Genomic DNA, 16,982 nt, shown 5'->3' with positions numbered 1-16,982 from the left:
CTACCCCAAAATCCGGCAACCAAAATTCGGCCTAATTCCGGCGACCTCCCGGAACACCCTCTTTGGCATACCACCATTTTTTCGGCCTTTTGATGTGTAAAATGGTAAAATACTATTCTTTTTCATGGATGATTTTTTTATTTTTATTTTTAATTTTCAGATTTTATTTTTCTCTATTATTAATTATTTTAGCATTAGTTTTTGAAGTTTGAAATGTTAAATTTTCTGTTTTTGCACTTGTTGAAGTAGTAAAATAGTTTTGTATTGATAAAAGTGAGGTAATGAAAAATACTTAAGAGTATATGGTACTTGTTTGGTTGTTTGTTTACTGCTTCACGACTCTTTGAGTACAACACTCAAAAGTCAAATTGTTTGGTAAGAAAATGTAGACCTTTGTACATTATTTGAATAAAGTCTATCTTTGAATAGTGGAGAGCAGATTTTGTTTGAAATACTTGATAAGATTTGAACTAGGAAGTCTGGCATTTTGAATTTAAGAGCGGATTTTGTAGAAAAATCTGTCAAAAAGATTGATTTTTTTTTTTGAAATAGCTGATTGTTTTGATATATAGGAGGACACTCCATCTTACTGAGGGAGCTCGACACACAAAAAAGAGAAAAACTCAGTAGCTATAAGTGAAAAACTTGTTTAAGGAAAATAGAGTAGTCTTGAAAGATTTTTCTGGAGTTACATAATTGTACTGTTTTGCTGAGGTATTTCTAGTTTATTTTCTTGGGTTTGAATCTGCCGGTTGTCGCTGTCTTTTGCTGTTGTTGCTGCCCGTTTAATTGTTTTGTTGTTGATTTTGGAAAGAGCTGACTCTGCTGTATTTGTTCTTCTTTTTGCTGTCCAGGTAATTTTCGGACCATGTAAACTCATAAAATCGAGTTGGAATGAAAGATAATGACGCTGGGAAATATTAGTAGCTTTATCCTTCTATTGTAATTCATTTTTATATGCTCTTGAATGTTTGATAATGTTATAACGATATGTTAGTTAATTAAATTGTGTTAAGCATCTTTAATTATTTTTATTTTTGCAAAACATTAGATATAATTCCACTGGTATTTGGTTGTCTGAAAGGAGCATATATATTAAAATTTGAACCCTTGTAGTCATGTTTGTCCCTTTGTTGTCACCAAGCTAAGTTTTTATTATTATTATTATTATTATTATATTTTATTATTATTATTATTATTATTATTATATTTTAGAGTCCCAGTAATCTTTTTTTTTATCTCTTAAAAAATACTTATTTAGTAAGGTAGTTAAGTTGTAGATTAGAAAGACAATTTGTAAACTTATTTTTGTAAATAGTTGGCTACGGATTGCAAATAGCAAGATATGGCCAAATATGTAACATAGCTTTAAAAGGCCATATCTGCAGATTTAAAGTCCAAAAGCATATGAGCTTTTGGATTTTGTCTTGGACATGAGCCCATTTGACTCCATCAACCCAATAGTGGGCTGCCTCATTCAATGTCAAGACAAGCCCACATCTTACTAGTTTTAAGCAATGTCAATTGATAATTTTCTCTCATTACTCTCATCTTTTAAATTAGTACTCATAACAATAATTTTCTCTCATTAGTTAAGTTGTAGATTATTATTCAAATCTTTTCTTTAATTTTTTTTAAAATAAATAAAAACGGACATAAGAAAAGCATAAAAATCAAATAAACCACAGTTTATCCAAGTTTAATTCAAGCCAAATGTAGTCAATAAAGCGACCGTGCTAGAACCACGGGACTCAGGGAATGCCTTACACCTTCTCCCCGGTCAACAAAATTCCTTACCCGGACTTTGTTTTCGCAGACCAATAATAATAGAGTCAAACCTTCCTTTGAATAGGGATTCAAATAAAAGGTGACTTGGAACACCAGTAAAAATCAATTCCAAGTGGCGACTCTGTAAATAAAATAATCACTACTTCAAATTTGTCACTTTAATTGGAAAATCTCTTTAACCCACAATCTGTTACATTTTGCACACTTATCTCTTGGAGGGGTAAAAGGGGGTGTGACAAAGTTGGCACAAGTCGGGTATTACTATCTCTAGGTTTAACCCTTTAATTGAGGCTATCAATCTCTTGAATACACCCCAGTTCCTTGTTGGCCTGAATTTACTAGACTTAAGCTCTCTTTCTCAAGAAGAGCCTAAATCTAAAAGGCACAAATTTGTGTTTGCACCACCAATTCAACATAAAAAGCACAAATCAGGCCAACTATCAATCATCCATAAACATCTAAGTCCTAAAATAGAAGACACATTAAAAACCACAGTAGGGTTGACACACAACGCTAGCTAATGGGTCTAGCTACTCATAATAACTGAAGAAATCAAAGACCGAGATGAAGAATAACCCATAAAAACTAATTACAATATGAAAGTCTAAGACTAATTGTTAAACAAGCTCTAAAATTACTCAAAAAGGCAAAAGTAGGCAGTTCACGTGCTCAGCTAAAGATAAGATGACCTAAAAATCTGAAAAAGAAGTATTTATACACAGCTAAATTTTTCAGACAAAAATGCCCTTGATGGAGGTACCGTTGACAACGAAAAATGGACCGCTGCAGTGTGAGGCTACCGTGGCCGCATAAAATCAAGCGCGGACCGTGGTCTTCAACATTCAGCTCAACTACAGAGTGCAGACTCTCTAAACCTCTCCTCCGCTGACCGCGATAAAACAACTACTATCGAGGTAGAGGCACCGCGGGCAGCGGTAACTTGCAATCCCAAAAATGGAAACTCTCTAAACCTTGCCACTGCGGACCGCGATAAAAGGACCCCCTTAGAGGTAAGGCCACTGCGTCCGTGGTTGATTTTCTGATGTAGCTCTCAGTTGACTCAGCTTTTGACTTGTGCAGGTTTCACTCCTTTTTTGAGCTGGTTTTGAATTTCTTGTCTTTTTTTGGCCAAACACTGCAAACAAGCACAATAAGTTAGCTTTTAGGAATACTTGTACATACTTTTAATCCAAAACTCAAGCAAAAAGGAGCATAAAATAGATTAGAATCCCTAGTTATCAATTCCCCCAAACTTAAGTTTTTGCTTGTCCTCAAGAGAACAAAGTAATTCCCACCTCCTCAAGATAAAAGAAAGGAAAATTCAGTTGTCTTAAAGTAACCTCATCAAGAATCAAATGGGACTAACAATTACCCTCAACTCAAATGCATTATCAACAATACACAACCTTTTAGCACCATGGCTATAGTGCGACACAAAAGCATCAAGAGTTGACTCAACTCATCAAGGAAACTTTCTGTTACATTGGTCGTTGTGGAACCCAAACTCATACTCCTCAACTCTCCATAAGCAAACCTCACTTTTAGATTGTAGCACTCAGAACGAGGATTGTGGAAAACACACTCATATCTCTCAAAGGAAGGTCACAAGTTCGGCTCTAAGTACCATAAGCTTGCCCCTTATGTGAGTCACCACTAATGTAAGCTCACCCAACTCAAGATCATATAGGGCTTTTGTGGGGATGTAATGAAGGCTTTTGGTTCAGGGTCGGATATGTTGGTCTAAGAAGGTTTCATCTTCCCTTAAGCACTTCATTTGCTTCATTTTGGCACATATTTTCTCGACTCTTTGAGTCATTTTCTTCTTCCTTATGGGCTAGAGACACACTGTCACTCTTTCTTGTTCATTTCAATCCTTTTTCTCCTTTCTAATCTTTCCATGCCTTTCATCTTTTGCTTTTATTGATTCCCTTCATTTCTTCTACATTGTTCACTTTGTTTTTGAATTTTTGGCTTTTCTTTCTTTTTTTTTCTTTGCCTTTCTTTTTTTCATTTTGTACCTTTTATCACTTTTGCATTCCTCGTCTCTCCCCCCCAAACTTATGCTTTTGCCTTGTGCTAAGGAAAGATAGGGTGCCAAGAGAGGATCATTTTGGAATGGATAAAGGCTTGTATTATGGTTATTGAAAGAATAAGGGCTATGGCTCAACGAGGTTGACGAGGGATATCATCATTGGTAGGCTATGGATGTTTTCAAGTCTCAATTTGGATCAAGGAGAGCCTATAATCACTTCTCAAGTCGAACTACACTTAGGATTTCGCCTAGACAAACATGCAGGGCAAGTTCTAGAATTATTATCACGGGACTTGGACTTGCAAATCAAAAACTCACCACACAAGCTATAGGATTGCTAAAGAAACAGAGTCGGGGCCCACAACAACCTTATATATTATTTGAGAAACACAAATGGTTCCTAGAAACCACTCGATGATTGTTTAGTCAACACAAGAGTCTCAAGGTCACAACTATCACCATCCTACACACACCAATATGTTTTTAACCATAAGGTCAAAGGTAAATGTGTTAGGCCCAAGTGAAGCTTTGCCTGAGGCACCATTGCTCACTAAATACTATTTACACAAAAATGAAAAGAAAAACAAACTCAAACCGTTAAGAAGGTTGTCATGCCATCCATCATCAGGAAGAACCACCTGGTTCACACAAACTCCACCTTTGAAAAGAACAATGATATTAAGAAAATCAAAGGCTTATTGATCATTGAAACTTGTAAAATAAGAATCTACGAACCGAAAAAGAAGCTATTAAATGAAGTAAGAAGCTATACTAAAAAGGGAAATTGTAAAAGAAGCTATGAAGTAAAATGCGGAAAGTAAACTAAATATGTACAATAGGGGGTTTAGATGAATATACATAAGAGGTAATGAATATATACATGAGAGAGTAACTTTATATACATACCAAGATCGGAAAAATAACGAAAACTGAAATAAAAGGTAAATTTATATGCATACCAAAAGTGAAAAAAATAAGCATAAAGAAAGGAAATAGTATCATAATTACAAACCAAATAGGGTCACCCCCTCAAATGAAACCTAGCATTGTCCTTAATGCTAACTAACCAAAAATAAGCTCAAAAGAAAGGTAGAGAGTAAAGAAAACTCCCTATGGATCCTCCGTCTGCATGTGGTCCTGTGGTTGGGTCCCTGGAGACAGACTCTGTCTGCTTTGGGGCCTGTGGCTGGCTAGAGGCACCTCCCCCCGGCTCCTCCGACTGAATCTCTACATCATCAACCCTGGGCACTATTCTCCTCCTCTTGGGATCTCTCTCAATCTCCTGTTCTTGGACCTGCTCTGTCTGAGCTGCTGGAGGCTGGTTCTATAATAGCAGATCCAATGGTAAGTGGTCTGCTGCCTTCATCTTCTCCACCTCCCCCCTCAATTCCTTCACAGACTCCTTCAAGGCCCGAGTCTTCTTTAGCTTCTTTGTGTACTTGCTTAGCTCCTGAAGTGTTTTTCCTTGATCTGCAAGAGCATCCATGATAATCTTTTAGTTATCTAGGAGCTTCTTCTGGTTGTCCAAAAGCTCCTTGAGAGACTCCTCTACCGAAGCTGGTACCTGTGGCTGTAGGGGAACTGATTAGGCTACCACCGAACTGGATAGCACAGACAACTTAGAAGTTGCTGCCTGCATCTAGTTGTTGATACTGGAGAGTGTTTGGCTCAATCTGTGGGCAGTCAATGGGTATGCTGAGGAGGATGGAATTTCTGAAGGCATGAAAGTAGATGGTCCGGAAGCAAGATATGGTATGGCAGTGGAAGGCTATGAAGTAGTGATTACCACTACTGGCTCTTTAGACTAGCCAGTAAAAGTAGTAGTTTTGCCCTTGGATCCCTTGTCCTTGGGGTTGTCTGGACCCTTAAGGCTGTACTATGAAAAGGGCATCTTGGGTTTTACCTTGATATCAAAATTTCTTTTCTCCACCTCCTGATCTTCAAAGTACATGGTGAGGAAATTCGGGAAGGGGTACGATTTATCACCCTCATTGACCACTCTGGTGATCACCCTAGACATGATATTCCCGACATTGATCGGGAACCCTGCCATAATAGCTGCCACTATAATCGCCAGGGAGACCGGCAATGTGTTTCAAAAGTCTCCCAACCCTTCGCCTCAAAGTTTAGGGTGTTCCTCAAGATAGGAACCCCTACTATCAACCATGCTGGAGTGGTATCAGGGAGAGCTAGGTATGATGCCAACCACGAGTGGGATGCCTCATCCATCGCCACCTTCTTCAAGTACAATGTCTCATCTTCATCATTGAAGCCCAAGTATTCATTGATTGTTTCCCTATCAAACTTAACTTTCAAGTTCTACACCTTAGTCACTTTTGTATCCTTCTTGATGTGGGAGGCATTGGCGTAAAATTCCTTGACAAGGTGCTCATTAGCATCTGACACCTTACTAGTGAAGTAATCCCATCCCACTCTTTCATTGAAGTGTTGCTTCACGTTGGGGTTGTGAGGTAGAAGATCCCACTCTATGAAATGGAGCTTATGAGTAAGTGACTTTTGAGGCCACCACTCCCGGAACTTGTGATATGCCAGCTCACTGACAAACCTCCTTTGCCACACTTCAGGGTTTCTAGTTCTTTCCACACCCTCGGTTTGGGTCACACCCCCTCCCTCTTCTTCCGGTACCCCAGCATCTACATTCTGTCCAGGTGACGAAGGTGTAGGTGAGGTTGAAGCTGAACTATCACTGCTCTCTACTGAGCCATTAGATGACTCAGAAGAAATATGAACAGAAGCACGAGCAGTAGGAGAGGCTGGAGGTGTGGGCTCATCTCTCAACCTAAGTCTCCCCGAGAAGTCTGGAACACGAGTGGGCACTGAGTCAGTCTCTGGTGCCTCCCGGGAGGGCAAATACTCACTCCCCCTCAGAATGGAAAGCAACTCTATCTGGAAATGGGAAGCAGCTCTATCTACAGCTCTGATGTTCTTCCTCATTTCCCCAATTGATTTTCGAACAGCTGGGGTCAATTTAATCTCTCTTCGTTCCCTACCCCGGGAGGACTCCGTTTTCCCTTTTTGTTTTTCACCGCCTCCTTTAGATTTAACCATTTTCTGCAAGTATAATTAGTTAAAAATTGTTAGTATAAATACTAGAAGAAGCAGTGCAGAAAAGCAGTATAGCAATTGACAATGCTTGAACAAAACAACACACCGCAGACAACAGAAAAAGGAGCGCGGCCGCGAAGGCTACACCACAGAAAATGCATCGCGGCCGTGAAGGTGTGGGGATCAGACTACCTACCCTCTGATTCTATAGCACCGCGGATCACGGAAAAAAAGAGGGCGTTCGTGGTAGTTGCACTGCTGTCCGCAAAAAATCAAACGCGGCGTGAACCCTTGTTTAGACCTCTCTAAACTTGAGCATTGCGGACTGCGGGAAAAAGCATCGTGGCAGCGGAGAGGCACCACTGTCAATGGAATTTGCCTCTACTGACCATGGTTATCAGGACTTAAAATCTCAGAAAGAACATATGACCGCAGACCGAGGTAAATCAGCGCAGTCGTGGAAGTCAAATTAGGGCTCATATGGTTATTTCTGCTATAAACAAATACTATAAAAGCCTAAGTTTGTCATCATCAAAAAGGGGAAAACTGATGGGTTTTCAATATCTTTACCTTATGCTTCTTATGTTTTGACGATCTAACAAACTTATTGTTAAGAACCAGATAGAGAACCTGACTCACTTGGTACACATCTCAAATGAACAAAGTCCAGTATGATCTCCAGCAAATGAAATACTATAAAGAGGAACACAACAGGGACCTGATCCCTTGGTGTTCTCTAATAGAAGTACAAGTCAACAACTGCTGGAACACAAATGCAGAAAGTGACTATCTGCAACTGTACACGCGACATTGCAGCAAATAGTGCGGCAGTCACTTCTCATTGGGAAGAAGCGTTTACAAAGAATTGACTTCACCATTGTGATGTCTTTTGTAGTATAACAACCTGGTGCAAGGTACAAGATATTCACTTGAGCATTTAGTGATATTCTCTCAAGCAGAAAAGTGTTCATCCAGCATTGAAGTCACAAATGTATCAAGAACAAGAAGACAACTCCACTAAAGGATCTATTTCACAATGAGTTTATGTGTATCCGTACTTGAGTTGTAATCTTGTTATTTGTTCTTCATTGTAACTCCTATCTTGCTTTCTTAGAAGCTGTGTTTTAGGAAACCCAAAAATCACAAACCCTCTAAGTTTGTGTTGTGACTACAGTTAGTCATAAGTTAAAGTCTTTGTAACTAGAAAGTGACAAAGTTGCTTGTGGTAAGAGTATCTTAAGTTAGTTAAGTTGAAGTCTTTGTAATAGAGTCATTACAAAGTGGCTTGTAATAGTAAGATAACAAGTTAGTGAAGTTGAAAGCCTACAAGTGTAGGTCGTGGTTTTTGTCCCCTTGAGTGGGATTTTTCCACGTAAAAATCCCGTGTCTATTTTACTGACTGCTTCATAAGTATTCTCAGTAGAAACTCATAGAGGATAAGGTGCTCTATAGTTTGGTGGACTCATATAAGCTAACAACCGGCGAAGTCCAAGAACTATCTGAGATGGGGTACACAACCCCTGCATCTAGCAACTTGATTACCTCCTTTTTGACAACCTCTTGCATAGCCTCGTTCAACCTCCTTTGATGTTCCACGGAAGGCTTGGCATCATCCTCAAGTATAATCTTGTACATGCAAAATGTGGGGTTTATTCCCCAAATATCAGCTAGAGTCCATCCAATTTCCTTCTTTCTTCTTTGGAGCACCTCCAATGTGGCATCTACCTGCACGTTAGTAAGACGAGAGGAAAGAATAACATGTAAAGTTGGACTAGGGCCTAAGAATTCATACCTGAGGTATGAAGGCAAGGGCTTCAACTTCAAAACTGGAGGTTCCTCAATTGAGGGCTTTGTTGGGGGATTTTTCTGTTCTCAAGATCCAAAGAGAGCTTTCGAGGCTCAAAAGAGTAAGATCTCATTCCATGTAAAGCATTGACACACTCCACCCGCCCTTCATCATCATTGACATCAAGGTTCAACAATACCGCTTCTAAAGGATCCTCCACATTGATCATGGCACTAGTATCATCAACTATTACCTCCGTGACAAGATCCACAAAAGAGCACATCTCAGTACTATTCGGCTGCTTCATTGATTTGCACACATGAAAGACCACTTTTTCATCACCCACCCAGAAGGTGAGCTCCCCTCTTCCACATCAACCAATGTCTTCCTAGTTGCTAGAAAAAGCCTTCCCAATATTATAGAAACCTCATAATCGACCTCGCAGTAAAGAATCACAAAATCAGCTGGCAAAATAAACATGTCCACCCGAACAAGAACATCATCAATAATACCAAGCGGCCTATTTATTGTTCTATCCGCCATTTGCAACCTCATTGAAGTAGTTCACGGTTGACCAATACCCAAAGTTTTGAACACAGAGTAAGGCATCAAATTGATGCTCGCTCCTAAGTCACACAATGCCTTTGCAAAATCCACACTCCCAATGGTACATGGAATGGTGAAAGCGCCGGGATCTCCAAGCTTTGAAGCCATATAGTGCACAATTGCACGTACTTGGTGAGTCATTTTTATGGTCTCACAATCCATGGATCTCTTTTTATTCACCAAGTCTTGGCGTAACCCGGCATTTTCTCAAGAGCTTCCACCAACAGAACACTGATATACAAGCTTTTCATCATCTCAATAAACTTCTTAAATTGGTTTTCATTCTTTTGCTTCGCAAGCCTTTGAGGGTAAGGCGGAGGAGGCCTTGGCAAGGGAGCCTTAGCCTTGGGAACTACCATTTTCAGCATGTCTATCACGTATTTCCTTGATGAGTTCACGTCATTTTGAGTCTCCACCTCATTATCATGAATATTAATCCTCACTTCGGCATTCAAATTCTCTTCACTCACTTGCTCATCAACTATAGGAACATCGCCATCTTGTACTTCAACCTCATCATTCACCACTTCTTTTTGCTTGGAAGTGTTCACTTCACCACCTCGACTGCTTCTAGTAATCACCACCATTGTATGCCCGGTATTGTTGCCACCCTTCGGGTTTACTACCGTATCACTAGGTAGAGCCCACTTAGGGTGAGTATTCAAAGATTGTGAAATCTGGCCAAGTTGAACCTCCAAGTTTCGGATTGAAGTATTATGGGATGCCAACTGAGCATCAGAGTCGGCATTCTTTTTCATCATTTGTTCAAACATCATCTCGATCATTCCCATCTCATTATTTGACAAGCTAGGACCTTGGGACGGAAATGGAGGCAGGTTGTTTGGTTGTTGATACATCAGAGGTCTTTGAAAGCCTTGCCCCTGAATCCTTTAATTGCCATTATTCCAACCCCTTTGGTTGTTGTTTCCTCCCCAATTATTGTTGTTGCCACTCCAGTTGCCCTGGTTGTTTTGGTTGCCCCAATTTTAATTGTTGTTCCTTGAGTTGTTATTTCCTTGTTGGTTTTGATTCCCCTAATAGCCTTGGGATCTCCACTGTTGTTGTTGGTTAGGAGCATTGCCCCTTTGTCCTTGGTAATTGTTCACGTACTGAACTTCTTCACTTTGCTCATCATACCCATCATCTTGATTGAAACCACTTTTACCTTGCTCATATTGATCCGGATTTCCTTGACTTTGTTGCTCTCTTTGTCGCCTCTTGTTGACCAACATGTTTACACCTTCCATAGTATTTACTTGTCTCGGCGCTTGCACTTGTTGCAATTGAGCTTTAGCCAACTGGTTCGTTGTTGTGGTTAACTCTGCTATTGCCTGGCCATGGTCATAGAGCTCTTTGTGCAAGTGAATAACAGTGGTATCACCCTGTGGCACATTAGCTCGACTTTGCCAAGCTGAAGAAGTATCAACCATCTCATCAAGAATATCACAGGCCTCAGCATAAAGCAGCTTCATGAAATTACCCCATGCTACTGGTTAACCACACATTGATTGGTCGTGTTTATACCCCGATAAAATATCTGTTGAATCATTGCTTAAGTCATATCATTATTGGGGCATTCCTTGACCACAGTTCTATATCGATCCCAGATTCCATGAAGGGGCTCATTTGGTTCCTGTTTGAATGCTAAGATTTCATCCCTCAATGCCGCCATATGTGCTGGTGAGAAAAACTTGGCTATGAACGTATCAGCCAACTCATCCCATGTAGTGATAGAATGGTTGGGAAGAATCTTGAGCCAGTCCAAAGCTTTCCCTCTAAGTGAGAAAAGGAATAACCTCAATCTCAATGCATCCTCCGATACATTTGTTTGTTTGCTTCCCCAACAGGTATCCACAAAGCCCTTGAGATGTTTACATGCATTCTGATGGGAGCACCTGTAAAATACCCTTGCTACTCCAACAAAGTCAACATCACATTTGTAATTTGAAAATTGCCCCCCGGATCCGGGGTGGGACAATTGCACTTGCATATCCTTCATTTGGAAGCACCCAAGGAGCGACTCTTGGAGGAGGCGGGCGAGGGTTTGGAACATTATCATTGGCCTGGCGGCCTCGTTGTTGACCTTGAGTTACTATAGGCACCTCATCCTCACCATTATCATCTACTTCCTCCCCCGGCAAAACATTTCCAAGATTATAGTTGTTCGCCATTTTGTACCTGAATTGATGATACACACAAGTTAGTAACACAGAAGGAAAGCAAAACAAAACACAAAACTAGTCAGATAGATAACCAAAACCATTTAGCTCCTCGACAACGCCACCAAAAGTGATCGGAGCCAACCTTACACCACTATAGAGTGGCAAGAGCGAACGATTCATCTTTTACCTGAGAAGGTCGGGATCGAATCCACGGGGAGCTAAGATGTATTTGGAGTTGGATTCCTATCTAATCTAGCAATGTGTAGTGCCCTTGATTGCACTTCCAATCATTCTTTTGTTTGTTTTTTATTTCTAATTTTATATTGATGATGCACGAAATTAAACTAAGTAGATATTTTTGTAAGTTTTTCTAAATTGGTAAAGAGGCACTAGGGAAGTGACTTACTCCTAGGTGAGTATCCAGCGGGATGTAGAACTTAGGGCAATAATGTTATAGTTGGGATCATGATATAGCCAATGAATGTAACTACTCACTTTATATCTCTTGGTATTTTGAGTGGCTTTGCCCTAATTGGCTTTCTCAAGCCCAATTGGGTGTTCAATTTGTGCAAGTAATGTTGGCTCAAGTCGGGTATTACTATATCTAGGTTTAGCCCTTTAATTGGGGCTATCAATCTCTTGAATACACCCCAATTCCTTGTTGGCCTGAATTTCCTAGACTTAAGCTCTCTTTCTCAAGAAGAGACTAAGTAAAAAAGGTACAAGTTAGTGTTTGCAACCACCAATTCAATATAAAAAGCACAAATCAGGCCAAATATCAATCACCCATAAACATCTAAGCCCTAAAATAGGAGACCTATTAAATACCTACACTAGGATTGAGCCACAACCCTAGCTAATGCATCTAGCTACTCATAATAACTGAAGAAATCAAAGATTGAGATGGAGAACAACCCATAAAAATTAATTACAAGATAAAAGTCTAAGACTAATTGTTAAACAAGCTCTAAATTTACTCAAAAAGGAAAAAGTAGGCGGTTCGCATGCTCAGCTAAAGATAAGATGACCTAAAAATCTGAAAAAGAAGTATTTATACACAGCTAAATATTTTGGACAAAAATTCCCTGACGAAGGTACCACTGACAGCAGAAAATGGACCGCTGCAGCGGTGAGGCTACTGTGGCCGTATAAAATCAAGCGTGGACCACAGTCTTCAACATTCAGCTCAACTGTAGACTCTCTGAACCTCTCCTCCGCTGACCGCGATTAAAAGACCGTTGTCGCGGTAGAGGCACCACTGCCGCACAAAAGCACTCGGGCAGCGGTAATTTGCAATCCCAAAAATGGCAACTTCCTGAATCTTGCCACCGCGGTCGCGATAAAAGGACCGCCTCAGCGGTAAGGCCACCGCGTCCGCGGTTGATTTTCTCCTGTAGCTCTCAGTTGACTCAGTTTTTGACTTGTGCGGGTTTCACTCCTTTTTTGAGCTGGTTTTGACTTTCTTGTCTCTTTTTGACCAAACACTGCAACAAGCACAATAAGTTAGCTTTTGGGAATACTTGTACACACTTTTAATCCAAACCTTAAGAAAAAAAATGAGCATAAATAGACTAGAATCCCTAGTTATCAGTAGCCCCACAGATAGTTACAAGCATTTATTTAATTCACCTAGGGGTTTATTTCCCTCTTACGAGGTTAGAAAGGAGACTCACTTTGCTCAAAGCTCACTTACAAATTCAAGAACGTGCTCAAAACCCATAATTCGGAGCCGAACGATCCAAAACTAATCAAACGGGGTGAGAACTAGTCAGTACAAGCTCAAGAATTCATATTCTAGCTATTAGAGTAATTTCCCAACCCTAAATGCAAAGTTCCTCAAAATTCATCCCCGGGCCCACGTGCCTGGATTTTGAATTTTTTTTTTAAGAAAGTTGTTACCCAAAGGATCAAGAATATATGATTTTTACTCCATTCTATAACAAATTTCGTGGTTAGATCTTGTTTTTATCAAAACCCTAGGTTTTACTCTAATCCCATGATTTGCACTAATCTTTATGTGTTAATCTACCCAAAACTCAAGTATTAAACTCACATTAAGTGGAAATAACTTACCTCACAATGCTAGGTTGAAATTCCCTCTTTGGAAGCTCCCAAATTGCCCAAGTGTAGAAGTGAAATGAAATAAATGGCCTAAGTGCCGTTTTTAAAAGTTGTGTCCAGGCCTCTAATGTCGCATTTGCCACATCATATTTGCAAATGCGAAGGTCGCAATTGCGACAAAAACCATCGCAAATGCAAACATGGGCTCCCTCTGCAAGGGTCGCAAATGCGACAAAAATGTCGCAAATGGGGACGCTGCTGGGTTCGCAATTGTGAAGGAAATGTCGCAAATACGACGACTGACTAGCTTAGGCTTCTTCACAATTGCAAAGCTTTCCTCGCAAATGCGGTCCTCGCAAATGCGAACAAATCCTCGCATTTGCAATACCTGCAACACTTACCCAGGAATACCAAAAAATCGGAGTGTTTTCACTCCCAACACACGTCCGAAACTCACCCGAGCCCTCGGGGCTCCACACCGAATGCTCACACAAGTCTAACAACACCATACAAACTTGATAGCACGATCGGAACACCGAAATAACATCAAAAACTAAGAATCACCACCCAAAACCAATGAATCAAACTTAAAAACATCAAATTCTTCAATTTACTTTCAAGGTGCCGAAACGTACTTATACTACTTGGATTGACACCAAATTTTGCGTGCAACTCTTAAATGACATTATGGAACTATTACCGGTCTCAAAATTCCGTTTGGACCTCGATAACACAAAAACCCGCTCCAAACCAAATATTTAAGAACTTCTAAAACCTTCAAGAACCAACTTTTACTATTATGCGCTAAAACGCTCCTGAGTCATCCAAAACCCTATCCGGACATACGCAGAAGTCCGAAATCATTATACAAACCTATTAGAACCTTCAAATCTCTATTCCAAAGTTGTTTACTCAAAATGTTGACTGAAGTCAAACTTGGCCTTTTAAGCCAACCTTAAAGAACCAAGTGCTCTGATTTCAACCCAAACTCTTCCATATTCCGAACCAACCATCCCCGCAAGTCATAAATCAGTTAAAGCAAGTACAAGAAGTCTTATTTAGGGGAACGATGTTCTAGAAAGCAAAATGACCAGTCGGGTTGTTACAATCACATTCATGGACAGCGTTAAGGCCATGCAAAGATTAATAGGACGGATAGCCGCTTTAGGCCGATTCATCTCGAGGTATTTGGATCGAAGTCACAGGTTCTTCTCACCGCTCAAAAAGAAGAACAATTTCACTTGGTCCCCAGAATGCCAACGGGCTTTGGAAGAGTTAAAACGATATCTTTCGAGCCTTTCGTTGCTTCATACTCCGAAAACGGATAAACAACTCTACTTATATTCGGCAGTATTAGAGGTCGCGGTAAGTGGTGTCTTAGTTTGAGAAGAGCAAGGTACGCAATTTCCTATTTACTATATTAGCGAGACTTTAGGTGAGGCCGAAACCCGATACCCACACTTAGAAAAATTAGAGCTTGACCTAATAAGCGCCTCTAGGAAATTAAAACCTTATTTTCAATGTCACCCTATCTGTGTTGTAACCACCTACCCCCTTTGCAACATTCTGCACAAGCCCAAACTCTCAGGCCGACTGGCCAAATGGGCTGTCGAGATTAGCGGGTACGATATTGAATATCAACCCCGAAAAACCATCAAGTCTCAAATCTTGGCCAACTTCATGGCCGATTTCACTCCAGCCCTCGTACCCGAGGTCGAAAAGGAACTATTGCAAAAGTCAGATACATCCTCGGGGGTGTGGACCCTTTTCACAACTGGTGCTTCAAATGTGGAGGGGTACGAGCTAGGAATCGTTTTGAAGCCACCCATAGGGAATAAAATTAGACAATCTATTAAAAATTCAAAATTGACTAACAATGAGGCCGAGTATGAGGCCATGATTGCAAGTCTCGAACTAGCTAAGAGCTTGGGAGCAGAGGTCATCAAGGCCAAGTGTGACTCCCAACTTGTGGTAAATCAGGTAAATAGGACTTTTGAGGTTCGGGAAGATCAGATGTAGAGGTACTTAGACAAATTACAAATGTCTCTACATCGATTTAGAGAATGGACGTTGCAGCACATACCTCGGGAACAAAATGACGAGGCCGATGCCCTTGTAAATTTGGGGTCATCGATCGAAGATGATGAACTTAGCTCAAGAACTATCGTACAACTTTCAAGATCAGTGATCAAGGAAGGGCACGCCGAGATAAAATCCACAAGTTTAACCCGGGATTGGAGGAATAAGTACATCGAATACTTAAAGAACAGGAAGCTCCCATCAGATCCTAAAGAATCAAGGATTCTACACACTAAAGCTGCACGATTCACTTTGGCTGAAGATGGAACACTATATAGGAGAATGATCGATGGGCCGCCAGCAAAATATTTGGGACTAGGAGACACCGATTACATTCTACGAGAAATCTATGAGGGCACTTGCAGGAATTATTCCGGTGCCGATTCGTTGGTTTACAAAGTCATCAGAGTAGGATACTATTGTGTCAATATGGAAAAAGATACCAAAGAATTTGTTCGAAAATATGATAAATGCCAAAGGCATGCGTCGATGATCCACCAACGCGGAGAGCAACTTCATTTAGTCTTATCCCCATAGTCATTCATGAAATGGGGGATGGACGTCGTTAGTCCTCTGCCATCGGCCCCAAGTAAAGCTAAATTCATTTTATTTATGACTGACTATTTCTCTAAGTGGGTTGAAGCACAGGCTTTCGAGAAGGTCAAATAAAAAGAAGTTATAGACTTCATCTAGGATCATATCATATGACGATTCGGAATACCCACTGAGATAGCATGTGACAATGGAAAGCAATTTATTGGATGCAAAATAACAAAGTTCCTCGAAGATCATAAATTAAAAAGGATATTATCGACAACGTATCATCCTAGTGGGAACGGACAGGCCAAATCAACAAACAAGACCATCATTCAGAACCTAAAGAAATGATTGAACGATGCTAAGGGAAAATGGATAGAAATTTTGCCCGAAGTCCTTTGGGCGTATCGAACGACGTCAAAATCTAGTACAAGGGCAACACCTTTGTCCCTAGTATATGGGGCCGAAGCTCTGATCTCGGTCAAGGTCGGGGAACCTAGTGTCAAGTTTCGATACACAACGGAAGAGTTGAATCACGAGGCTATGAACACAAGACTCGAACTGTGAGATGAAATATGGGAGGCCACCCTCGTTAGAATGGCCGCAAAAAAGCAGCGCATCGAAAGATACTACAACCGAAGAGTCAATCTTTACCACTTTCAAATCAGGGACTTAGTTTTGAGAAAAGTCACCCTCAATACTCGAGACCCAAATGAAGGGAAACTCGGCCCAAATTGGGAAGGGCCATATCAGGTCATAGGTGTCATCGGAAAGGGATCTTACAAACTCGGCACAATGGATGGCGAACAATTGCCAAATAATTGGAATATATCACTCCTCAAACGATATTATTTCTAAGGTATGA

This window comes from Nicotiana tabacum, chromosome 11 (genome assembly GCF_000715075.1).
Source record: "Nicotiana tabacum cultivar K326 chromosome 11, ASM71507v2, whole genome shotgun sequence".
NCBI classification, from domain to species: domain Eukaryota; kingdom Viridiplantae; phylum Streptophyta; class Magnoliopsida; order Solanales; family Solanaceae; genus Nicotiana; species Nicotiana tabacum.
This window is presented reverse-complemented; position numbering follows the sequence as displayed.